A 25,671-nucleotide genomic window follows, 5' to 3' on the forward strand; every position below is an offset into this window, starting at 1 on the left:
AGGTGAATTGTGGAGCCAGCAGAAGCCCTGCCGCGCGCCGCCGGGAAGCACGGCCACGCCGGCCACTCAGCTCTCACGAGGCGCCTCTCCCACCAAGTTCTATAACAAGCCAAGTCCGTCCGCACTTCTAGGAACCCAGTTTTGCAGATGCTCTTCCTCCGGACCGTCCCTGACTCTTGATAATTTTGAGTCCCCAGAAAGCTTCAAGGGCACCTAAAAATATGCGCTGCTAATTTTAATTCCATTGCAAACCGTCCCGGTGTACTTTCAGGGCTATTTAAGGCTCTAAAGTTAAGGGAATCTCTCCATCAGACAGACACAGTTTCATGTTCCATAGCAACAAGGTCTTCTGTAACAAGGACTCTAAGTCAGAATCCCAGAAGATTCTGGGTGTTTGTGGTTTCAGTTGGGGATGAGGGGAAGCATCCACTCTCCTTCATAGCAGGAAGAACTTTCCATCCCTCAGACCCACACTTCCTGGATTCTAGAGACGGTCCCCATAAGGTAACACTGTTGCTCTGCACACCATCCCAAGTCATTTGGTTATACAAGGAATGCTTCTTCACCAAATCACAGGTTTTCTATGACTAATTTCAGTGAACCAGTTAAATAGAAGGATTTTTAGAAAGAGCCACAGTGATAGCAATTATAGGTGGAAACTTGAGCAGGCAACATGAAGAGGCAGTTTATAAAATGAAGAAGGACTGTGGTCCCGCTGACACCCTTCCTTTTCTTGGACGAAACACCAGGAGGCTTGTTCACCGTGAGGGAGACCGTACTCACAAGAGCTGTGGCGCCTACATTTACTTGTTCTGACGGGACGAAAAGCCAGACTAAGAAGCGCGATTTTCACAACTACCTGGATTATTATTTATGGAGCGGATGGCCTTAAAAGGGTAAGGGGAAGAAGAGGTGCCCTGAGAATTCAATGCTTTATGCATGGCACAGTTTGAATATTTACATTGTCTCAGCTCAAAACAGCAAAAGGAATGTACCTCCTCCCACCCACATCTTATTGAAGAGTGGTCTTCCCACAGCCAAGGGGGTCTTTGTGCCTATTCATTTCCAGGGACAGAAAACCACTGTTTTTCTGTGATCCAGTCCCCAGTGTTGAAAAGCTGGCCTGACCCCACCCCATAGTGCCTGGCGGGGAAAGAGTCGCTTGTTTGGCTGAGAACACGGCATCTTCCATCTCTCCTGATGCCGGTTACTTTCACACTTTCTTCCAAGAAAGTGCACCAAAATGGAGGCACTGCCTTTCAATTCCTTCCTGCATTGAAGACTTTAACTTGTTTCTTCCAACTGCTTTAATTTCTTGAAGTTTTGTGAAAAAGGCAGCTTCTTAAAATGGAGTTGCCTACTAGATCTGGCGCACGCCTTGTGGCTTAGGAGGGCGTTTGCTTCTTACTGCCTGTCAACATCTCGGCCCTCCATGCTCCCAGCACAGGCAAAAATGGGTTAACAATCATTAAACCACCCACTTCTTGTGGAAGGAACCGAGGTGAGTACTAAATATTCTTTTATTTTGGCCCCCCCCGCCTTTTTTTTTTTTTATTTTTTTTTAAGCAGCAAATCAATTCTGTTTCTGTAACTGCTTCATGGCACAGACTCTGCTGTGTTCCAGTAGGGTAGGGGGAGAAGGCACTCTGCAGAGTTACTAGTTGTGTTCCCTAACCAAAGGCAACAGTGAGATCCACAAGCAGATCATTGTCACTGAGATCGCAGGCTGCGTCAATGGCCTTAGACTGATCTCATAAGGAGAAAAAAAAAAAAAAAAAATCCAATGTTACAGAGAAGGACTCTAAAAAGCGGTTAACTTTTTTTAAGCCGACATTATTTGGGATTGCTGTTTCCAAGGGGAATAACTGACTGTGTTTCTTCCATGCAAGGAAGGAAATATGATTTTAATTTGTATGACTGGCACCAAACAATGGGCAGCCTCCCAGTTCTTCAGTCCCTAAAGGACAGAAAAAGGGATGACTTGCAACATCTTCCAATTCTGAAGTCAGTTTCTCCTCCTGAGTCTTCTAAAGCTACCATTAATATTATCTTGCAAGTTTTAGGTTACCAAGGTAACCATCTGGTCTTACAACATGCAACAGTATTTAAATGTGGTTTTCACAGATTCTTGTTAATAAAGCACTCTTTGGTGGAAGACAAGCAGCTTGGGTACTTAACAGAGTTAACATTACAACAGTATTACAAATAGGTGAAGATGATTAAGCCAAATAGTATCAAATTACAGAAAGTACCATCTCAGTAATTAATGCCTTTTGTATCTTTACAAATTTTGACACAGGGTCACAAGGTGAACAGAAAATAAATACATAAAAAACCTCCATCAGATCCTCAATTCTTCTGAAGGCCAGCAACTACAATGATTGCCATCACAGAGACACACGTGCACCTCAGAGCAGCCAGCTCCCTGGGAACCAGAGGGCTGGGTATTTACACCTGAGACTAAATTTACAACAGCATTTTTGTCGTTCAGCTTGAGAGCTGGGCCCTTCTCTGAGTCCTTCGCTTGCACCCAAACTCAAAGTTCATTATCGAAACTCCAGCGGACACTTTCTCCATTGATCGACTTCTTAGGTGGAAAGCAACTAAGGCTTTTGCAATTTTGTTTTGTTTTCAAATTGTGCTAATTTCTGCTGCAGTTTTCAGTTCCTAGAGTCTTCCTTCAGCTCTGGTCACAGGTTTTTACTTAACGCAAGACTGTTTTAGTCCTTGAAATGGAGAGACTACAGGGGGAAAAAAAGGATTTTTACCATGACGTTTACACAGCGTCCACAGGCAGTTATCAAAGACAAGGAGGGCAACATAATAAAAGTGCTGACATGCTAAAAAGTATGCGCTTGCTGTGAGTTTCTAATGACAAATACTTTGGAGAAGACAACACAATGTCAACCACAAAGGAAAGACAAACAGGAGAAAGGCAGGGCAGAAAAAGGTTCAGTTCTGCAAAAAATAGAAATTTAAAAAACCAATACAAGTAAATAAAAATCATAAAAGACGGACAGGCAGAGGCAGCAGGGCCAGGAAAGTACCATGATGCCGCCAGGGGCACGTGCTGCAAAGCACTCGTTCTCCTTCCTTCCCTCTGAGGAACCAGGCTGGGGGAGGAGCAGGCAGAATGAAAAGATAGAGAACTGTTACTGGGTTATTTCAAAAGCCAGAATTTGGTCACAGAAAAAGCTCTGGCACCTAAGCGGTTTCCAGCGCCGCCAAGCACAGGAGACACCCCACGGACTACCTGCCTCCGCACTCCATGATTCTCCTCCTGCCTCTCTTTCTCCTTCCCCAGTTTATGACGCTACACTTCCAGGTCAGTAACAACTCTCAGAAAACAAAACCAAAAGAAGAGTCAGAAAAACCACTCCCAATCTGGAGGCCCCCGCCTGACGCTGCTGCTGCGTTCTTCAAGGAGGAGCGTTTGAATCGATCGTTTCATTTGCAGAGATCCCAACAGGGCACTGAGCCAAAAGATCCAGGTCAGCTGGTGAGACAAGTGGGAAAATATCTGGAATTTCAAAGGATCACTAATATTTCAAAAGACTGGAGAGAAACAGCATTTTACCAAGAAACACTTAGGGACAACCTTCTGGGACTCCTCTCCTGATGGACTTTGGAGACAATGGCAGTAGCCAAAAGTCAACGCCCAGAAGCAATGGAACAGGCACCCAGATCTGAGGCTCTGAGGGTCAAGAGGCAGTGGCAAGTGTGACACCGGCAAAGCCACCCGAGAACACTGAAGAAGTCAGAGGTCCTAGATGCAGCTGCTCCCAACTGAAGGGCTCCTGAAAACATTCGTGGTTTTAGAGGCTAAGGAAAGAGGCCGGGCGCGGTGCCTCACATCTGCAATCCCAGGACTTTGAGAGGCCGAGGCAGGTGGATCACCTGAGGTTAGGAGTTCAAGACCAGCCTGGCCAACATGGTGAAACCTCATCTCTACTAAAAATACAGAAAAAGTTTTTTAGCCACGCGTGGTGGTGCACGCCTGTATTCCCAGCTATGCAGGAGGCTGAGGCAGGAGAATCGCTTGAACCTGGGAGGTGGAGGTTGTAGTGAGCTAAGATCGCACCATGGCACTCCAGCCTGGGTGACAGAGTGAGACTCTGTCTCATTTAAAAAAAAAAAAAAGGCCGGGCGCGGTGGCTCAAGCCTGTAATCCCAGCACTTTGGGAGGCCGAGACGGGCGGATCACGAGGTCAGGAGATCGAGACCATCCTGGCAAACACGGTGAAACCCCGTCTCTACTAAAAAAATACAAAAAACTAGCCGGGCGACGTGGCGGGCGCCTGTAGTCCCAGCTACTCGGGAGGCTGAGGCGGGAGAATGGCGTAAACCCGGGAGGCAAGCTTGCAGTGAGCTGAGATCCGGCCACTGCACTCCAGCCTGGGCGACAAAGCGAGACTCTGTCTCAAAAAAAAAAAAAAAAAAAAAAAAAGAGAGGCTAAGGAAAGAAGCTGAGCATTTCTCTCCCCAACCCCAGCAACATGAAGAATTAGGTACAGAGCACCCCAAAGTCCGGACCTTAGGTTTGGTTTGGCAGCTGCAGCAGAAAGTAATGGCTCCCAGTGATGCAACTCAAGAGTTAAAGTAACTTGTACATGACGATTTCTTAGAAAATGAATGAGGTTATCATTTTAAAAAAAGAGCCTGCCCAAAAGAAACTGCAGAAGCTAACAAACACACTGGCGGAAGGGCTGCAGAAGACATGAGTGAATGCGAGCAAATGAGGCGGCTGCAGGCTCACTCGGAGCACGATGAAATTTCCAAGACTGTTCTAAGACAGCTCTTCAGAGAGGTCATGTGAGAACACTGAAAACAGGCCAATCCAACGGAGCCAATTACTCACTGGATTTATTAATTCTTAAAAGAGAAAGGTTAGCATGGATTTATAGCTCTAACAGGAAGTGGGAAGTGGAGAAGCTCCCTCGCCTCCCTCTCCAGACTCGGGGAAGGGAATGAGAAGGTGCCACAGAGAGCCCTGGCAGGACCGAGGGCCACACAGGCTGCCTGGCGGCCGTCCCAGACCTGTGGTCACATGAAATTCAGGTTTGATGGGGCACAGCTTCAAGTGGACACACGAGGGGACAGGCATCTTCTGTGAGAAACTGCGGCACCTTTCCCCAAAGACAAACAGTGAAGACATCACTCCTATTTTTTCAGCTGCTGCAAGTAATTGCTCTTTTGACGTTTTTGAAAAAGTTCCCCAAAGCTGAAGAGCCTCTCAGTAAACCCAAAAATCAAAAGCGCCAATTAAGTGCAAAGCGAGTTTGGGTGGAGTCTTCCTCCTGGATGCCAAGGAACATGAAAATGGAAGGTCAAGTTCCTATGCGCCACAGAGATGATGACGAACCAGTAGGAACTGGCAACCCTGGTGCCTTGCAGGTAGCGATGAAAGGACCCCAAAGGGTGCTCCATTTTTTTTTTTCTACTGCTGTTTAAAGATTTCACTCAATACTTTAAATTTATTCAAATTTAGCTCATACTATTGTGCCCAGAATCAGACCATGCACCAACATACGAACTCCCTCATTACCCTCCAACCAGAAAAGAATACGATGCAGTAGGATATTATGAACAATATTCAGTAGGATAAAAGCTCCAGGCTACAGCTTGGCTGACTCCAATTCTTAAAATCTATACATAATTTATTTGCTTTTCTTTTGTAAGCTGCAGGTGGATAACAGGTAAGGTGATGTGAACACAGGCCGAAGCCCCAAAAGAGGCACAAAGAAAGAACCCGCTTAGAGGAAGGTGAGCCCCAGCTAATCCTCACTGTTAGGCTCCTTTTTCTCTCCACATCATCTCTGAAAGTCCATGCTGGAATTTAAAGGAAGTCTTTTTGGTTTTCAGAACTATCCAAAATTCCTGGAAACTGCTTTGGGCCATTTCAACATTCAGTCCAGATCACTGGCTCTGAAATCTCCCTTAGGACCCTCACATCATCCCTTCCAGGGGCCTCAGGCAGACGCGTGCTGCAACCAGGGACCACTTCTCCAGAGAGGCAGGAGTTCAGGTCACCAGAGTGACATGGAAACGCAACAAGACCTAGACAGAAAAACAGAGGCAAGGCCAGCCCTTCTTCCCTCAAAGGAAGACGGTATGACCTGGCAAACACCGGCCAGGCTCCCGGACTCTACTCCTCTGTAACCTAAAAAGCATAATCTAAAACAGCAAACAGCAGAATTAAATGTGCAAGACACACTGGGCTATAATAAAAACCTGAGCGGCCAGGCGTGGTGGCTCATGCCTGTAATCCCAGTACTTTGGGAGGCTGAGGCAGGTGGATCATTTGAGATCAGGAGTTTGAGATAAGCCTGGCCAAAATGGTGAAACCCCATCTCTACTAAAAATACAAAAATTAGCCAGGTGTGGTGGCACATGCCACCCACAAGTAGTAATCCTAGCTACTTGGGAGGATGAGGCAGGAGAATGGTTTGAACCCGGAAGGCGAAGGTTGCAGTGAGCCGAGATAACACTATTGCACCCCAGCCTGGGCAATTCCATGTCAAAAAGAAAAAAAAAAAAAAAGCCTGAGTACTCATGCACTCATACCTAAAAAGGATATGCCCCTTCAAGACATGTCAAAAATAACTAATTAACTGTCATCAACGATAGGCTTTTTATTTGATTTTTTTTTTTTTTTTTTTTTTTTGAGACGGAGTCTTGCTCTGTCACCCAGGCTGGGGTGCAGTGGCGTCATCTTGGCTCACTGCCTCCGAAGTTCAAGTGATTCTCTAGCCTCAGCCTCCCGAGTAGCTGGGATTACAGGTACCCGCCACTGCACCCAGCTAATTTTTGTATTTTTAGTAGAGACAAGGTTTCACCATCTTGGCCAGGCTGGTCTTGAACTTCTGACCTCATGATCTACCTGCCTCGGCCTCCCAAAGTGCTGGGATTACAGGCATGAGCCACTGCACCTGGCCTGAATTAATAGTTTGGCTCACCTAAAAGTGTCAGTTAAAACACTCCCATTTCCCTTCATTTATTGTAGAAAAATTGGAACATAAGATGATAAAAAAGAAAAAAAATCCCAACTGTCCCCCCAACCAGAACTTTTATTAGTATCACAGCATATTTTTCCTTTGTCTTATTTCTATACATATAGACACTTACTCATCTATAAATATAGATGTATTGTAGGTATATAAATATTTATACATCTCTATATTTCTATACATAGTATACTTACACTTACAAAATTAGAGTCATACTTCAGAATTGTTTTTTTTTTTTGAGACAGTCTTGCTCTGTCACCCAGGCTAGAGTGCAGTGGCGCGATCTCGGCTCACTGCAACCTCCACCTCCCATGTTTAAACAATTCTCCTGCCTCAGCCTCCCGAGTAGCTGGGACCACAGGTGCCCACCACCACATCCGGCTAATTTTTGTATTTTTAGTAGAGATGAGGTTTCACCATGTTGGCCAGGCTGGTCTCGAACTCCTGACCTCAAGTGATCCACCCACCTTGGCTTCCCAAAGTGCTGGGATTACAGGCGTGAGCCACTGCACCCAGCTCATACTTCAGAATTGTTATGCATGGCTCTTTTCACTCATTGCTTCGTGTACTAAACTGTATGACTCCCAATTCATTTGGCATAATGTAACAATCTTGAGCCCATTTCCTGTTTCTCACTGTTAGAAATAACACTCCGGGCCGGGCGCGGTGGCTCAAGCCTGTAATCCCAGCACTTTGGGAGGCCGAGACGGGCGGATCACAAGGTCAGGAGATCGAGACCATCCTGGCGAACACGGTGAAACCCCATCTCTACTAAAAAAACAAAAAACTAGCCAGGCGAGGTGGCGGGTGCCTGTAGTCCCAGCTACTCGGGAGGCTGAGGCAGGAGAATGGCGTAAACCCGGGAGGCGGAGCTTGCAGTGAGCTGAGATCCGGCCACTGCACTCCAGCCTGGGCGACAGAGCGAGACTCCGTCTCAAAAAAAAAAAAAAAAAAACAGAAATAACACTCTGCCATTGTTCCAATGTACCTAAATCTTTGACCTTTGGTCAGTATTTCTCTAATATTCTTCTCAAGAGTAAAGAAATAGGAATATTTGGTACATTTCTAATGAAAAATTTTAAATCCTGGAATCATGCATCAGTGATTGACAGTCCTCAAATCCTCATGCCAGGGCACTGCTGCGTCCTCATGTGAGTGTAAGTGTGCAGTAAGGTTGTACAAAACAAACAGTGAAGAGGAAACACGGCAGAGCTGAACGAGTCTTCCAAATGCAAAGCACACAGAGCTCCCAGCTGTGCCAAGGGTCTCTCGGGAGACTGGCTGCTTTGCACTGGGGACTAATTTCACACTGATAAGGCCCCGAGGCCCAAAGCCTCAGAGACACAGGGCAGGGAAGCTGAAGAGAAGCGGGGCGCGCGTGCAGGACATTTTCAAGGCTGGTTCTGATTATCTTCAGGTCGCTCATGTCTATTAGAAGAGATCGTTTTTACCAGGAGAACAGAAACAGGACTGCATGGGCTGCCAATGCCAGGCAAAGATGAAAAGATGCCCCTTCTACTCCTGAGCCATCTATCCCCACTTCCACTCCTGGGCTATCTATTCTCTCTTCAAATGGGATCTGTTATCAGAAAACTTTAAAAATGACATGTCTACTTCATGAGAAATGTCCAAAGACAACAGAGTCACTGACGTGGTCATAGGACACCTTGGTTTTGCGAAATTTTGCCTCCACTTACTGAAGACAGTGCTGACAGTGAAAGAACGAGTGCCTCGCGTGTGGGCTGTGGCCAAGAGGACAAAGAGTCACTAGGCAGAGAAGGATCCTCAAACTCTCTGGAGTTATCTCATGTCCACCATCACACTCACTTGCAGCTAATCGTCCAGCAATGATGCTGTGTCTGATATACACCTAGAAAGATGTCCTCCAAGTCCTGACAGCCAGCTTTGGAAATTCTTAATTTAAAAACTTTCCCATATCATGACCCAGAGACCATATTTCCAGTGTTGAGAATTACTTCTGAAATACAAAACAAAAGCCTACATTAAAATGGTCCAGATTTTCTTAGATAATGAACAAGTAACACACAGACTCTACTTTCTCCTAATTTCATGTCAATCGCCAGAGGTAGGGTCCAAATATTAAACTGGAAAGCCAATGCTTGCAACTTTTCAGAAGAGTAGGATTCTTTTCTCACCTTTTAACACTGCTTTTCCTTGAAGCAGATCTGGTGGTTCTTTTAGTAATGCCTGCACTGCCAGAAATGTTAGGTTCAGATGTTTTACAGCTCTGAACACTGGATTGAAGAATTACTCTGAAAATAGTTGGAAAAAAATAAGATTACATTCACTGAAACCATTTGCAAATACTTGACAGAGGAAAGTATTTTTGCACTTTAGTGCAAATTATCTTGAGAATTGAGAGGATTCTCCATCAACACATTTACCAAAAAAAGGTGAAACACATTTTTACATCAAGGCCTTTTAAAATGAAGCATCTCATTTCTCTTTGAAGGTTACACAAAGATAACCGGAGGGCTTTGCTTCTGGAAGGCGAATGACTTGGCATTTTAAGCAATTCCCACACCAAAGAAATTCACCAGCCAAACAAATCTTTCTGCCCAACAAAAGTAAAAGTAGCTTCTCAGACTTTCAGTCATGAAACAAGACACCATTAAGAAGCCCAAATTCTAAAGAATAGGAACATAAATTCAGGAAATAACTATACAATATTTACTCTTCAAAGCTGTAAGTATGGGTAATAATCCACTAAATCAATACTAATTTTATGTAACATTTCAAAATTTTAGAAAGTGTTTAAGCAAAATATGAGTTTCGTCTGGATTATAACACTTACTAAATCTCCAAGTGCCACTAAAATGAAAGTGAAAACACTTAAATTTTGTAAAGCTTGCCGTAATTAAACTCTAAAAAGCTTGAGAAACTGGTGCCTATGAGAGTAGGCTGCCCAGGAGGAAGTACACGATGAATCAGAAAAGAGCGCCCTGAGATAAAGGCCGCACGGAATGTCCTTTTAGAGGCAGATGGTCCTTTGACTTTTTTTTCTTTAAATTGTCACAGGGAAAATTGCAGAAGACATCAAAAGATTTTATATGCAATTCTTTTCTTTTCTTTTTTTTTGAGACAAGTCTTGCTCTGTTGTCCAGGCTGGAGTGCAGTGGTGTAATCTCAGCTCACTGCAACCTCCGCCTCCCAGGTTCAAACAATCCTCCTGCCTCAGCCTCCTGAATAGCTGGGACCATGAGCGCCCACAACCTCACCTGGCTAATTTTTGTATTTTTAGTAAAGATGAGGTTTTGCCATGTTGGCCAAGCTGGTCTCGAACTCCTGACCTCAGGTGATCCGCCCACCTCAGCCTCCCAAAGTGCTGGGATTACAGGTGTGAGCTACCACGCCAGGCCTATATGCAACTTTTTCTTCAAGAGATAATCAGTGACAAACTAAACACATATACACACATTTATAGATACCAACTTTTAATTTTCTGAAAGAGAAAACACTGACTTAACAAGCTTTCTTCTCTCCTATTCAAACATAAAGGTGAGAAAGCCAGTAACAACTTATGAGAACCCAGCTCAAAAGAGTAAAAAGAAACCATTACAATGAGTGAGCATCCCACCTCACAGGCCTCAGCTACCACCATGCTGGCTAATATACCAAAGACAGGGCCTTAAAAGCTAAGATCAATACATTTCTACAACCTTAGCATCACCCAAACCAAAGCATATCCAACACTTAGTGAAATGCTAAACGTCTCATCACTGAAAAAGCAACAAGAGGCTGGGCGTGGTGGCTCACACCTGTAATCCCAGCACTTTGAGAGGCCAAGGCAGGTGGATCACAAGGTCAGGAGTTCAAGACCAGCCTGGTCAAGACGGTGAAACCCCATCTCTACTAAATACAAAAATTAGCCAGGTGTGGTGGCAGGTGCCTATAATCCCAGCTACTCAGGTGGCTGAGGCAGGAGAACTGCTTGACCGCGGGTGGCAGAGGTTGCAGTGAGCCAAGATCACACCACTGCACTCCAGCCTAGGCCAAAGAACGAGACTCCATCTCAAAAAAAAAAAAAAAAAAAAAAAAAAAAAGAGTGTATATGAAGACTTAATTGTAGCATTAAAGGCAACTATTACCCTGGCTTGTGAATTCTACTTCTAAAAACAAAGGACTATTTTTAAATTCTTTTTTTTCTTTTTTTTTTTAAGAGACAGGGTCTCACTCTGTTGCCCAGGCTGGAGTGCAGTGACACAATCATAGCTCACTGCAGCCTCAAATCCTGGGCTCAACTGATCCTCCCACCTCAGCCTCCAGAGTAGCTGGGACTACAGGTACATGTCGCCACACCCAGCTAACTTTTTTTTTTTCATTTTATAGAGATGAGGTCTCGCTATGTTGCCCATGCTGGTCTCAAAATCCTGGCCTCTGTGATTCTCTTGCCTCGACCTTCCAAAGTGTTGAGATTTGTAGGTATGAGCCAGCCTGCCCATCCCTAAAAATTATTTCTGTTTATATAAAGTGAAGGAAAAATATTTATTCATCTCTGCTAAGAATTTGAATATAGAATTTTGCATAAAACAAAACAAATCACTGCTGCTTCACTGCTACTTCTGAAGCCCAGGCCGGCACTGGCACTGCACAGCTCTCATCGTCCCCCTGGGCCGCTGCCTTACGCATGGGGAAAACGAGACTCCTGTTGGCTCTTTTTTGAAATACAACACCGACTTCTCAAATTATTTGAGGCCATGGTTGGCCAAAAGCACAGACAACAATCACACTGCAAAATAATTAATCTGAGGAAAACACAAGAGCTGACACGCTGCCTGCTTAGGAAATCTGAATCCTGATTTCTCAAATTAAGACTGAAGTGTTGAAATGGCATTCAAAACAAGACACTACGGCTCAATCGTGCAGTCATTCTTAGGCTGCTGGAAAACATCTTTTAAAAAGTATTTATTTCTCTATAAAATTAGTGTACAGTGAACTAATATAATAATAATATTAAATAGCGAGTAATTTCTGTGGAACTTTAAAACCAAGAGAATGATAGAACTTGAGTGTGCTAATCATACCAGGGAAGATTCCAGTTATTTGCACTGACAACACGGTATTTATCCTAACTGCAGGTTATGCACTGATGAAGTCAGGGTGGGGGTAGAACTCCACTGAGCTATCACCAGTGACAGCGCACACCACCTGACAGGCACCAGAGGGGGACGCGTTGCCTCTGCCACAGAGCACCCGGGCACTCGCTGCCTTCTGCCTCCCAACCCAGGCCAGGCATGGCTTTGCAGAGCAGCGTGCAGCAAATGTATTTTCTTCCTTCCCATCTCCCCTGACAAAATCCTCTGTCCTACCTACCTCTTGCCTATACTGTAGTTCACCTTCTCTGCAGCATCCTTGGAGCCTCGGTACTCTGAGACTTCAGATACAGTGAAATCTGCAACCCAAGGAACACGGCAAAGCCAAAAACTAAAAAGCCAGGTCTGGAACATAAATGTCCAGTTCCAAGAAAACAATCCATCAGGACAACTATGCACTGTGTATACTGGCTATCCACTCCAGACGCTACAAGAGCATGCACAAAGGTGACCCTGCGGCCCTGCAGCCTTCAGAGAAGCCTTTCCCGCTATCTCCGGGTCTGACTCAGAAGCCTGAAGTGTTGTTATGGCCTAATTCTCCATGCACGCCGCATAACAGGAGCTTTTCACTGGAAACCACTGATCAAACGATGCCATGCCACCTGCGTCCGCTGCCAGCAGAGGTGGCACTCAGGAGTCACCAACTGACAAATAAAACCCTTTGGAAAGAAAGTCATGGGGTGCTACAAAGATGATACTGATTAATACCACTGTAACTGTCACAAGTTTTTTGCTTCTGAAAATTCCAAATAATGAGTCAGGCTAAACTGAATACTCTGCTTGGGTCTAGAAATACCATGGCAAACGTCATTAACAACAATAACAGAAGGTATAGTTTACATGGAATACTGAAAGAAAAGAGCCTGATAGAGACCATTTTTAAACTTACCCTGGGAATGATCATTCAACCACAAAGTGACTAAGTATTATTAGCAACTGTTCCACCCATTCGGAACATCTCTGCCACTTGCAACAGTTTGAGAAGAATAAATCTATGTAGTGCATGATGCTCTTGAGTCAGAATATGTGGCAATCAAAGTTGACTAAGAGAAGTAAAGGAGAAAACACCCAAAAGGTTAATCTAGCTCAGAAATACAGCAGGTCTGAATGCACGACAATAAGCTTTCATTTTAAGATATTCAAGAAAATGCCATCAATAGGAGCAAGTTAAGCAGGTTTTGCCTAATTCTGAAGAGTGAAATCAGCTTGATTTTTAAATCCTTCTCAGCTATGTGAAAATACTCAATGAAACCACAAACTACCAGAGTTGGTTGCAATGGAATTTTTCTTTGGAAGAGATCTTGCAGGGAACTTTTGCATTCTTTCATAACTTCCAAGTCCAAGAGGAGAAAGAGAAGAAATTCTTAAATATGAGTTAAGGAAAAAGCTTCAGAGAAGGAAGAATGCAGCTCAGACACAGGAGGGTGGCGGTGGACCCCGTGACACAGGACACACCCGCCTTCTGGCGGTCTTCAACATGTTGTTCCACAAGTGGGCCTCTTGCACATTCTTCTGCAGAAATAAAGCCTCTTCGCTGTTAAGGTCTTCATTTCAAAGATAAAGATCTCAAAAAAACAAATTTGCTGCTATCAGCCTAATAAAGGCATTCTGGCTATGTCTGGGCAAGGGGAAAGCGGGAGCAATGACCATCATATGGAAATGCACCGACTTCAACAGGCGCCTCAGCTCCGACCTCCTACTTTCATTTAGTATCAAGTGCTACACACTGTACTTACTGTATTCCCTAAAGGGGAGGAGGAGAATGAGACACAGCAGGACGTTCTGCACACTAGAGAGAAGACTTATGAGAGCGCTGCTGTACAACGGCAGATTTCGAGGCTACAAAGTCACATATTTAATGAAAGTAGATCAGTGGGAAAAATGCTTCTTTGCTAGATTGGGAAGGACATACTCAAGACACAGAAAAAACTAGAGGAAAATTGTATAGCCAACCGACAAAAATAAAACCACCCCAATTATCCCAAGCTAACTAACTACTTTTGATAGGGAAAAACCTGTTTCAGTGTCTTCATTTATCAAGTGCTATTTTGAAATATCTGTTAAGGATAAGCATAACTTTAAAACAAGATACGTTACTTTTAATATCCTCTCTGTGGGAGGAACAGAGAAGCCCACCTTCCCTCCCCACCACCATCCCATTAATTGAAAAGATTCAGAAAAAGAACCTTTGAAAATAGGCAAACCAACAAAGCTAAGAGCTGACAAGCAGAAAAAATGCATTGTGGGAACCACAGTAGGCACCAGAAGTAAGCAACGGCAGAGAAACAGAACGGGACACTTACAGCAGCTATCTGTCAGGGGGTCCTGATGGCTACTGTGTTCTGAAACCATCGAGACAGAATAGCAGGATGGGAAGAATGTAGTCACAAACAATCCACCAGATGACAACACTACACAGTGCAGAGGTCAGCACAGCTAGGGGACATCTGGAAAGGGGTGAAGGGGAAAGAACAGATGTTCAAATTGGGAAGCCAAAATAAATTACGCAATCATCAATCAATCAGTCAGTCAAGCCATATGTGAATTTTAGACACCCTAAAAGCCCAAAACAGCAACAGGGATACAAAGGGGCGGTCCACAAGGATGGAGTTTTGCCATTTTATGTTGGAGAACAAAATGCTGTGTTTAAACAGGTTTGATACTTGGGGACTCAGTCACTAGTTAGATAACTACCCCATGGTAATTTAACTTCATGATACTGAAATCAGTCATAGATAAATGATTGAGGGTCTTCAAAAAGCACAAGATGTGCACACACGGAAAACTAAACCAAACCATAATGGGCAAAGGAGGCAAAACCAGATAACCAAAACCAAACAAACAAAACCACAAAACCCCAGACTAGTTAACAAAATCACAGGAGGCACAACTAAAAACGAACGTAACACAGCAGAACTGATCTCATTTCAATGGAATCACTAACTCCTGAGTCATCCAGGAAGCTAAGGGAATGGCACATTTTTAGAATACGGTTCACATTTAACCAAGGGCAACACAAAAGGAGCAAAATTTCACGGAAGTATGCATACTATAGATTTTTCTTAGTTGTTTTCCGCACTCACTTTCTTCATACTAGTTGGCTTTTAGCTTGGGGTTTCTTTTTTATTTTTAATTATTATAATTTTTTGAGATGGAATCTTGCTCTGTCACCCAGCCTGGAGTACAATAGCGTGAGCTTGGCTTACTGCAAACTCCGCCTCCCAGGTTCAAGCAATTCTCCCACTGCAGCCCCCTGAGTAGCTGGGATTAGAGGTGTACACCACCACGCCCAGCTAAGTATTGTATTTTTAGTATGGGGTTTCAACACGTTGGCCAGGCTGGTCTCAAACTCCTGACCTCAGGTGATCCACCTGCCTCGGCATCCCAAAATGCTGGGATTACAGGCATGAGCCACTGCACCTGGCCTCTTTTTCATTTTTAAGAAACGAGTCGGCTGGGCGCAGTGGCTCATGTCTGTAAGCCCAGCACTTTGGGAGGCCAAGGCAGGCAGATTACCCGAGGTCAGGAGTTCGAGACCAGCTTGTCCAACATGGTGAAACCCCTGCTCTACTAAAAAAATATAAAAATTAGCCAGGTGTGGTGGCATACGCTTGTAATCCCAGCTACTTGGGAGGCTGGGGCAGGAGAATTGCTTGAGCTCGGGAGGCGAAGATTGCAGTGAGCCGAGATAATGCCACTGCACTCCAGGCTGGACAACAGAGCAAGACTCTGTCGAAAGAAGAAAGAAAGAAAAGGAAAGAAAAAAGGAAGAAAGAAGGAAAGAAAGAAAGGAAAGAAAAGGAAAAGAAGAAAAGGAAAGAAAGAAAGGAAAGAAGAAAGAAAGAAAGAAAGAAAGAAGAAAAAGAGAAAGGAAAGAAAAAAAAGAAAAAGAAAGAAAGAAAGAAGAAGAAAGGAAAGAAAGGAAGAAGGAGAAGGAAAGAAAGAAAGAAAGGAAAGAAAGAAGAAAGAAGAAAAAAAAGAGAAGAAGGAAGAAAGGAAGAAAGAAAGAAAGAAAGAAAGAAAGAAAGAAAGAAAGAAAGAAAGAAAGAAAGAAAGAAAGAAAGAAAGAAAGAAACAGAAGGTACTGCTCTGCTCCCCAGGCTGGAGTGCAGCAGCATTATCATAGTTCACTGTAATCTCCAACTCCTTGGTGCAAACAATCCTCCAACATCAGCCTCCTGAGTAGCAGCTGAGACTACCTGTTCATCCCACCAGGCCCAGTTACTTTTTTTGTTGTTGTTGTTTAATTTTTTTGTAGAAACAGAGTCTCACTATGTTGGCCAGGCTGGTCTCCAACTCCTGGGCTCAAGTGATCCTCCTGCCCTTGAACTCCCAAAGTGCTGGGATTACAGGCATGAGCCACTGTGTCCAGCCTCAGCTTGGTGTTTCTTTCTTTTTTTTTTGAGACAGAGTCTCGCTCTGTCGCCCAGGCTGGCGTGCAGTGGCCGGATCTCAGCTCACTGCAAGCTCCGCCTCCCAGGTTTACGCCATTCTCCTGCCTCAGCCTCCCGAGTAGCTGGGACTACAGGCGCCCGCCACCTCGCCCGGCTAGTTTTTTGTATTTTTTAGTAGAGACGGGGTTTCACCGTGTTAGCCAGGATGGTCTCGATCTCCTGACCTCGTGATCCGCCCGTCTCGGCCTCCCAAAGTGCTGGGATTACAGGCGTGAGCCACGGCGCCCAGCCAGCTTGGTGTTTCTTAATCCGTTGATCTGGGTTCTAGCGGCAAGGAAGGAAACCGCCTCCCATTTAGAAGGGCAGAAGCTCCTTCCAATGACTGCACTTCCACATGGTTATCCGGATACATCTGTGACCAACTAGAGCCTCTACTGAGCATGTGCTGCGTGCAGAGTACTGCTGATCAATTTTGGAAGTGACTGATTTGACTTATCATGTCATTTTTATTGTTGACCTCATCACTGTCATCATTAAAAATTCCATGTCGGGCCAGGCACAGTGGCTCACTCCTGTAATCCCAACACTTTGGGAAGCTGAGGCGGAGCAGATCATGAGGTCAGGAGTTCGAGACCAGCCTGGCCAACACGGTGAAACCCCATCTCTACTAAAAAACAAAATTAGCGAGACGTGATGACGGGTGCCTGTAATCCCTACTTGGGAGGCTGAGGCAGGAGAATCACTTGAACCCGGAAGGCGGAGTTTGCACTGAGCCAAGATTATGCCACTGCACTTCGGCCCGGGTAACAAAGCAAGACTCTGTCTCGGAAAAAAAAAAATGTACACGCCAGGCATCCTATATTGTGGAAAGGGATTAGACTAAAGGGTGAACTCGAAGTACAAACTAACCTCACCCCACAAGTTATACCTACACCATCTTATGTAATCTTCCCACAAAAAAAAAAAGCCTACTAATATATGTTAAGATCACAGGGGTGAATATTTAAACGGAATGAATAAATGACCTGGGAGCACTAGAAAACTCTCTACCCATCCCAGGCTTCACTTTAGTTCCTTAAAGGCAGAACGGCCTGAATGTCCAGGTGTCAGCATTATAGATGGTTATTTGTTCTTCCAGTAAACCTCATGGCTTCAGAATTACTTTCCACTGCTAACACACACACCCATCTCCTAACCTGTCAAAACCATCAGTATGCGGAACAACAGGCCTCATGGCTCAAGTTATGAAATCTACCAAATCCATTTTAGCACAGACAATATACTTGTCATCGCGTCCTGAAGATCAGCTCATTGTCAATGGTGCCACATGGTTGTCATCACTGTAGTCAGGATTAGACAGGCTGAGCAAATGGCCGTTTTACAATCGATAAAAAACTTAAAACTCTCCCCCAAAACTGACCATTTATAAAAGAGAAACCGGCCAGGCGCTGGTGGCTCATGCCTGTAATCCTAGCACTTTGGGAGGCTGAGGCAGGATCACCTGAGGTCAGGATTTCGAGACAATCCTGGCCAACATGGTGAAACCTTGCCTCTACTAAAAATACGAAAAATTAGCTGGTTTTGGTGGCGCACACCTGTAATCCCAGATACTCAGGAGGCTGAGGCAGGAGGATCACTGGAACCCGGGAGGCGGAGTTTGCAGTGAGTCGAGGGCGTACCACTGCACTCCAGCCTGGCCAACAGAGCAAGACTCCATCTTAAAAAAAAAAAAAAAAAAGAGAGAGAAACCAATCATTGGAATAATATTTTATGTACGACAACTTTCTCCTAAGAGTCACTAATACTTGTGTATTTCTCACTAACTTTCTTTCTTGCACGTACTGTACTTTCATAAGGCTAAGTGCCAATGTTAAAGCAAAATAACTTGCTCACAGAAATCAATGAGTCAAAATTGGGATGAAGAAATTGATTTTGTATTTTTCAACCCAAGCCATTGTTGAACACAGTCCCTCAGGGACTTCTATTCCTAAAATAACTATAAAGACACAAGAGGGAAAGAAAGAAAACCTTCGACTGATCTTTTCTAGGGCCAAAAAGCTGCAAATAATAGCAGAGAGGGTTTGAAAACGCAGAGAAGGGATAAGCAAAATGTTGTAATAGAGGAGGAAGGAGATTTGCTGAGACTCATCAAAAATCCCCCAGGGTCTACACACATAACTCAGAGCTTAGAAAAACTAGCATTTGGCTTTCTTCTTTGAAAGTGTGGCCTCAAACTTTGTTATTTGTGTTATGTGGGGCTATTTTATATATTGTTTTTAGGATATTACCAAAAGGAATCCTGAGCTCACTGCAGCCTCAGACTCCTGGGCTAAGTGGTCCTCTTGCCTCAGCCTCTCGCATAGCCTGGTCTACAGGTGCACACCGCCATGCCCAGCTAGATTTGAACTCATGTTAATGACAGTAGCAGATTCGGAGGGTGACTAAAGGAAATTGCCTATTTAACAAAAACTTTTGACTAAGCAGGATTTGTATCCCCTGACTCTCGACTTTTGAACAGCAGGCAACAAAGTATTAAAAAATAAATGATGATGCTGATTCTGAAAAACAAAACAAAAAAACCTGGACACAGCTAAAATCAACCCACAAAAGCATCAGTTTCCTAGGGCTTGCAATTCAATGTGTGGTCCCTGGACCAGCAGCCTCTGCTAGAAATGTGAAATCTTGGGCCCTGCCCCCACCCCACTAATCATAACCCATATTTCAACAAGCGCCGAGTGCCTCATGCACACTTAAGTCAGAGGAGCACTGCTCGAGGGCACTGCCTGCCTCCGCCACATCCAGAGTTAGTATCTGGATGATTACCTGGAGCCACCACGATACTGCCAAAGAAAAACCGTGAAGGCCTTAGATGAAGACTTTTAATAAGGAAATTAAAAACAAAATGACATTTGGAGTTAAGTAAATTATACAAAAGGCACCATTTTCTTTGTTTTTTGGGATGGAGTCTCACTCTGTCGCCCAGTCTGGACTGTAATGGCGCGATCTCAGCTCACTGCAATCTCCGCCTCCCAGATTCAAGCGATCCTCCTGCCTCAGCCTCCTGAGTAGCTGGGATTATAGGCACCTACCATCATGCCTGGCTAATTTTTGTATTTTTGTAGAGACGGGCTATCACCATGTTGCCCAGGCTGGTCTTGAACTCCTGACCTCAGGTGATCCGCCCACCTTGGTCTCCCATAGTGCTGGGATTACAGGTGTGAACCACCACGCCTGGCCAAAAGGCACCATTTTTAAAGCAGTCTAGTTGACTACAGTACCACTAAGCTGCAAAAGAAATCTTCATAAATGCCTGTAATCAAAATGGATGCCCTCCATACATTCACATAACACTGCACCTGCAGAACGCAACTCTTTGCACTGGGTCTTTGAAGAACCTCCCAGAGGAGCAGCCCATAACGACACATGCCTTACATGTGATTCTACTTCAGGATTTTTATGACAAGATACTAGTGAGGAATTACTTTCAGTGAAAAAGAAAACCTGTTTCTGCCAATACAAACAGTTTATTAGATCATACTTCCTTACCATGTTACAAGATGCTTACTGAATAAATGATCTATGTCCATCACACTCCCTTCCCCCAAAAAAGAAGGTTGGAAATCTGGTGCCCACCACGAAGAAGGAAGTAACCAGAAGGAAGAAATCCGGTGGCCACAGGTGGAAGCAGCTACTAAAAAAGACCACGGTCCTGCAGTTCGCGTCTGCGCATCTGTCTAATCATCTCGGACGCTCCGTCAGGTTCAATCCCAACGAACACACGTTCACAAGAATGGACACACGGACACACATCCACTCAGTAACTGTAACACTTCCTGTTCCCAGGCTAAATCTTCCTCTATAACTAGAAAATCATTCCCCAAAGAAACAAACAAAAAACCCAAAATATAGTTTAGACCAGTTCACTGTTGCCCCAAAAACAACATAATGTCATTAAGCCGTCACGTCATGCTGATCAAAACAAATGATCTGCAACATGGCGAATGTAAAGAGATAGACCGGTTTATAACTATGGACAGGTCTGGCATCCTGGGCTTTCCATCTGCTCTTGAGCTCTGGAGGATGCCCCGTGCTGATTATTCACGGAGAAAAAGCATCCCTGATGTCGCCTTCCCACCCATAAAGGCCATGAGGACCAAGGTAAACAAGGGACAGCTGAGAGATTCCAAGGCCAGCACCCCTAGGTTTTAAATAACATAGGCAAACATTTCAAAGTGGCATCATGGGCTTGCAATTATGGAGAAAAATGTGCAGGAGAAACCCTCACCAAGGACCCCACAACACATAATAAAGAAACATCAACCACAACAAAGGAAGCCAGACTCACGTGAGAGGAATAGCGTTTGTTTTTGATTGTCTTCTGCTTTTCAGGGCCCGAAGTCTATCACCTTGTGTCACTCCATTGATTTCGTCGTCGTCACTGTACTGTGTAAGTAAAAAAACACTGAGCTAATGGTTTACATTGCACTTATTAATCCAGTAAAGCAGAGCAGCAATTTATCCACATAAGCACAGACAGTCCAAGTTTCTGCAAACTCTAAAATATTTTTCCCTTTCACAATCAAGCTACAGATCCCATTTTAAGACAGCCAAAGCTGACTTTCAGAGACAACCCAGCAGCACTCATTATAGAACGTATCGACAGTGAAGAGGGTTAATGGGCTTTCACGTTTGAAAACATTCTTTTTAAAATCTCACAGTGTACTTACTACCACTTAATGTAGTACTGCTGCCCCCTAAGCCCTTGATTCGTTAAAAGCTCCCCATTTGAGACTGATTGCTTTCCTAAATCGGCTGCTGTGAAACGGCAAAAAGGGGTGAGGGGCAGGGGTAGATCTGGCTAAAGAGCTCACTTCACAACCTTTATGCACCTGCCGAGTTACAGTTTTATGGACACACACAACCTTGTTTCCATTATTTTGGGTAAAAAGTGCCTAGAGAGGGTTATAAATATAAAAAACTGACAATCATCCAAGAGCTGCTTTATTATTTTACCTACAGATTTCTCCATGCCCTGACAAGGTTTCAACAGCAGTTAAAGCAGTAACAACATCTCAACAGAAACAGCTTCATTACCGGTTCGGGTTCTTGCTGGTCTTGATTCTCGACCCCATTTATGGAAATGTCATCAACGCCAGAGAGAAGTTTGGAGAAGGCTGCTCTGTGTTGTCCATTCTCCTGCCCCTTTAACTTCTGACGAAAATAGTCCCCTTCCAGCCAGAGGCTTGTTTGCTTCCTAGAGCATTTAAATAACATCAAAATAGAGCTTTCCAGAAAGATACATGAACAACTTCTTCCTACCAGACTATCTGTTGTTACTGGAAACTAAGGGAAATTCCAGTCCCCATCAGATTCCAACCCCACTTGTTCCCTTGGAACTACAGATGTACGCTACTACTTACATCACCAAAACTGCTGCTGAGGTCCAATCACCGAGCCAGGTCTGCAGATCCTGACCCACGCAATGGTCTCGGCTGCTGTCATCCTGTAATGCTTCATGATGTAGCATGCTATCAGAGTGCCTGTGCGGCCAAGGCCAGCTGGAAAAGAAAGAAGCACAGAAATGAAACTTGGGCTCATGTACTCCAGGATTTTGTTGGGCAGGTAGAATTTTTGTAAAAGGCTTCTCATGACTCTGCTTCTCTCAACAGCAGTTCTCAAGGCTGGTTATACTCTGGAATCACCTAGAGAAGTTTTTAAATACTGATGCCTGGTCTCATGCCCAGAATGTATTTATTTGTTTCATTTAATTATTTATTTTTGAGATAGAGTCTCGCTCAGTCGCCCAGCAGGCTGGCTGGAGAGAAATGATGCGATCTTGGCTCACTGCAACCTTCACCTCCCAGGCTCAAGCAATTCCTCTACCTCAACCTCCCAAATAGCTAGGATTACAGGCGTGTGCCACCACACCTGGCTAATGTCTGTATTTTCAGTAGAGACAGGGTTTCACCATGTTGGCCAGGCTGGTCTCAAACTCACCTCACCTCAGGTGATCCGCCCACCTTGGCCTCCTAAAATGCTGGGATTATAGGCTTGAGCCACCACGCCTGGCTTTACGCCCAGAATTTAGATTTAACTGGTGTGCAGCATAGCTTGGACAGAGAGATTCCTAAAATCTTCCAGATGATTCTACACGTAGTCGAGGTGGAGAATCACTTTCTAAGCAATCATTCTAGTAAGTGCAGTGTCTTCTGCCCTGGGCATTTTAGAAAAATGGTACCACCATCTTTGCAAAAACAAAGGCTTGCAATTTTGCACTTATTCCCACATCCAATTATATTTTCTAGTTTGTTATATTATATTTTCACTCAGATTTTTTTAAACCTCTATTGGTGCTGGCCTGTCTTATCTACACTATTATCATTACCTCCAGTGATGGTTAATTTTATGTGTCAATCCGGAATGAATCTTTGGAGATTAACATTTAAGTTGGTGAGCTTTCAGTAAGCACAGTTCCCTCCATAATGTGGATGGGCCCCATCCAATCACCTGAAAACCTGGGCAGAACAAAAACACTGACTTTCCTGAGCAAGAGACTGCCTTTGGCTTTCATCTGCCCCCATCAGCTCTCCTGTGTTTCCAGGCTGCTGGCCCACACTGCATATTTGGACTCACCAGAATCTATACTTGCATAAGCCAATTCCTTTTAATAAATCTCCTACAAAAAAAAAAAAAAAAAAAAATCCTACTGGCTTTGTTTTTCTGGAGAACCCTAAATAAAACAGATTTGGATTATGAGGTGGGTGTCACTGTAACAACTAAATAGAAATGGAGAAGTGGCTTTGTGGATGACAACCTTGGATATTTAGCAGAGGAGATTTATAAGGAAAGTGTTGAAGATACAACCTGATTTCTCTTTAACTGGTTACAGTAAAATGCAAAAGGAAAAAAAGGCAAATTAAAGAAGAAATTGTTAAGCAACAGGGAATCAGGAACTAGAGTCAGAAAATTCTCAGGCTATCCATATTGCAAAAAATAAGAGTGTTACAGAGAGAAAAGTCAAGGGTGTGGCTGAACACTCCTCCTCTAAAGAGATTCCCTAGACTTAATCAGCCGTCTCAGCAGAAGCAAGGAAGAGAGATGGGATTATACCAGTAGAGACACTGGCAACTTGCGGTAAAGGGGATGGACATGGAATAAAATAAAGTAAGGCTTTTGGACTTCTGAAAGCAGAGCTACCTGGATGCAAACATTCTTTGTTCTTCAAGAAAAGGAAGGATGGCCGGGCACGGTGGCTCAAGCCTGTAATCCCAGCACTTTGGGAGGCTGAGACGGGCGGATCACGAGGTCAGGAGATCGAGACCATCCTGGCTAACACGGTGAAACCCTGTCTCTACCAAAAAATAAAAAAAAAAACTAGCTGGGCGAGGTGGCGGCGCCTATAGTCCCAGCTACTCGGGAGGCTGAGGCAGGAGAATGGCGTGAACCCGGGAGGCGGAGCTTGCAGTGAGCTGAGATCCGGCCACTGCACTCCAGCCCGGGCGACAGAGCAAGACTCCATCTCAAAAAAAAAAAAAAAGGAAGGATGATCCCAAGGGCAATTTAGAGACCCCCCAGTGCTGCCACTGCCACCAAGACACAGAGTATATAAGCTCAGGGCAAGCCTGTCTACTCCTTGATTTCACAGGGTAGGGCCACCTCTGACAGTTACAGCGAACCCAGCTGCCTCTGACCACAGCCCTCAGGGGCAAAGTCACCACCCTAGAGGGCGAAGAGGGCGTGGAGGGCACAGCGTGGAGCCAAAGAGGATGATCCTCTAGCCGTAAGATGTAATGGGATTTGCCTGGCTAGGTTTTGGACTTGTTTAGAAGCACTTTCTTCTGGTTTCTCCCTTTTGGAACGGGAAAGTCTGTCCTGCGCCTATACCATCACAGCTGGGAGGAATTATGTCTCAGGATGGATCATACCTCAAGTCTCCCCTATACTTGAGTTGAATGCTATTTAGATGAGACTCTGAACTTGGAGTTGATGCCAGAATGAGGTGAGATGTTCAGAGCTGTTGAGATGGGGGTGAATGTATTTTTGAACTGAAGGGACATAAATCTGAGGGGGTCAGAGAGCAGAATATAATGAAGTAAATTGTGTCTCCCCTAATCTTAATCTGTATGTTGTTCTAACTCCCAGTACAACTCTATTTGGAGATAAGGCCTTTATGGAAGTAAATAAGGTCACAGAGTGGGGCCCTAATCCAATAGGACTGGGGTACTCCTAAGAAAAGAAAGAGATGAGCCGGGCGCGGTGGCTCACGCCTGTAATCCCAGCACTTGGGGAGGCCGAGACGGGCGGATCACGAGGTCAGGAGATCGAGACCATCCTGGCTAACATGGTGAAGCCCCGTCTCTACTAAAAAATACAAAAAACTAGCCGGGCGAGGTGGCGGGCGCCTGTAGTCCCAGCTACTCAGGAGGCTGAGGCAGGAGAAAGGCCTGAACCCGGGAGGCGGAGCTTGCCGTGAGCCGAGATCGCACCACTGCACTCCAGCCTGGGCGACAGAGGGAGACTCTGCCTCAAAAAAAAAAAAAAAGAAAAGAAACAAGACAGCAGGAGTTAAGTGCAAGCAGAGGACAGACCATGAGAAGACTCAGAGACGACAGCCATCTGCAAGCGGAAGAGAGAGGCCTTCCCAGAAAACATCCCTGCCGGTGCCTTGACCTTGGACTTCCAGCCCCCAGAACTGTGAGAGAATTAACTGCTGGCGGTTAAGCCACCCAGCCGGTGATATGCCCCAGCAGACTAATACCTCTTGATGACTCTCAATCTTCACGGCACAGCCCAGTTTTCATACTGTCATCACTTTTCCTCCCTAAACAAAGATGCAATCATCCAAGAGCCTCTCTAGGCTTTTAATTGGTCATCATTCTATTTCAGGGTATCTCAACCTCAGCAGTACTGACATTTGAGGCTGGACAATTATTTACAGTGAGGGCTGTCCTGTACACTGTAGGATGTTTAGCAGCATCCCTGATCTCTACCTACCAGATGCCAGTAGTACCCAACCCTCAAAAAAGGTCACCGCACATTGTCAAATGTCGGGTGTGTGATGGGGTTGGGATGCAAAAGGACCCTGGTGAAGAATAACTTCAACTGGTTTTTATAATTAAAAAATGAAATAAGCAATGCTGGATTTTGTTTTAATTA

General features: G+C 44.6%; 1 long non-coding RNA gene across 2 annotated transcripts; it reads right to left on the reverse strand.

Moving 5' to 3' along the window:
- Nucleotides 1-552: 552 nt before the first annotated feature.
- LOC115896109 lies at nt 553-21,763 on the reverse strand. 2 transcript variants are annotated; one of them, XR_004056079.1, is made up of 4 exons: nt 21,610-21,763; nt 20,861-20,958; nt 9,164-9,280; nt 553-2,741 (listed from the first exon to the last, which is right to left on the reverse strand). It is a non-coding gene; the product is annotated as an uncharacterized LOC115896109 (long non-coding RNA). The 2 variants fall into 2 exon arrangements; XR_004056078.1 differs by lacking the exon at nt 9,164-9,280.
- Between the last annotated feature and the right edge of the window lie 3,908 nt (nt 21,764-25,671).

Source organism: Rhinopithecus roxellana, unplaced genomic scaffold, assembly GCF_007565055.1.
Source record: "Rhinopithecus roxellana isolate Shanxi Qingling unplaced genomic scaffold, ASM756505v1 contig4922, whole genome shotgun sequence".
In the NCBI taxonomy this organism is placed as follows: domain Eukaryota; kingdom Metazoa; phylum Chordata; class Mammalia; order Primates; family Cercopithecidae; genus Rhinopithecus; species Rhinopithecus roxellana.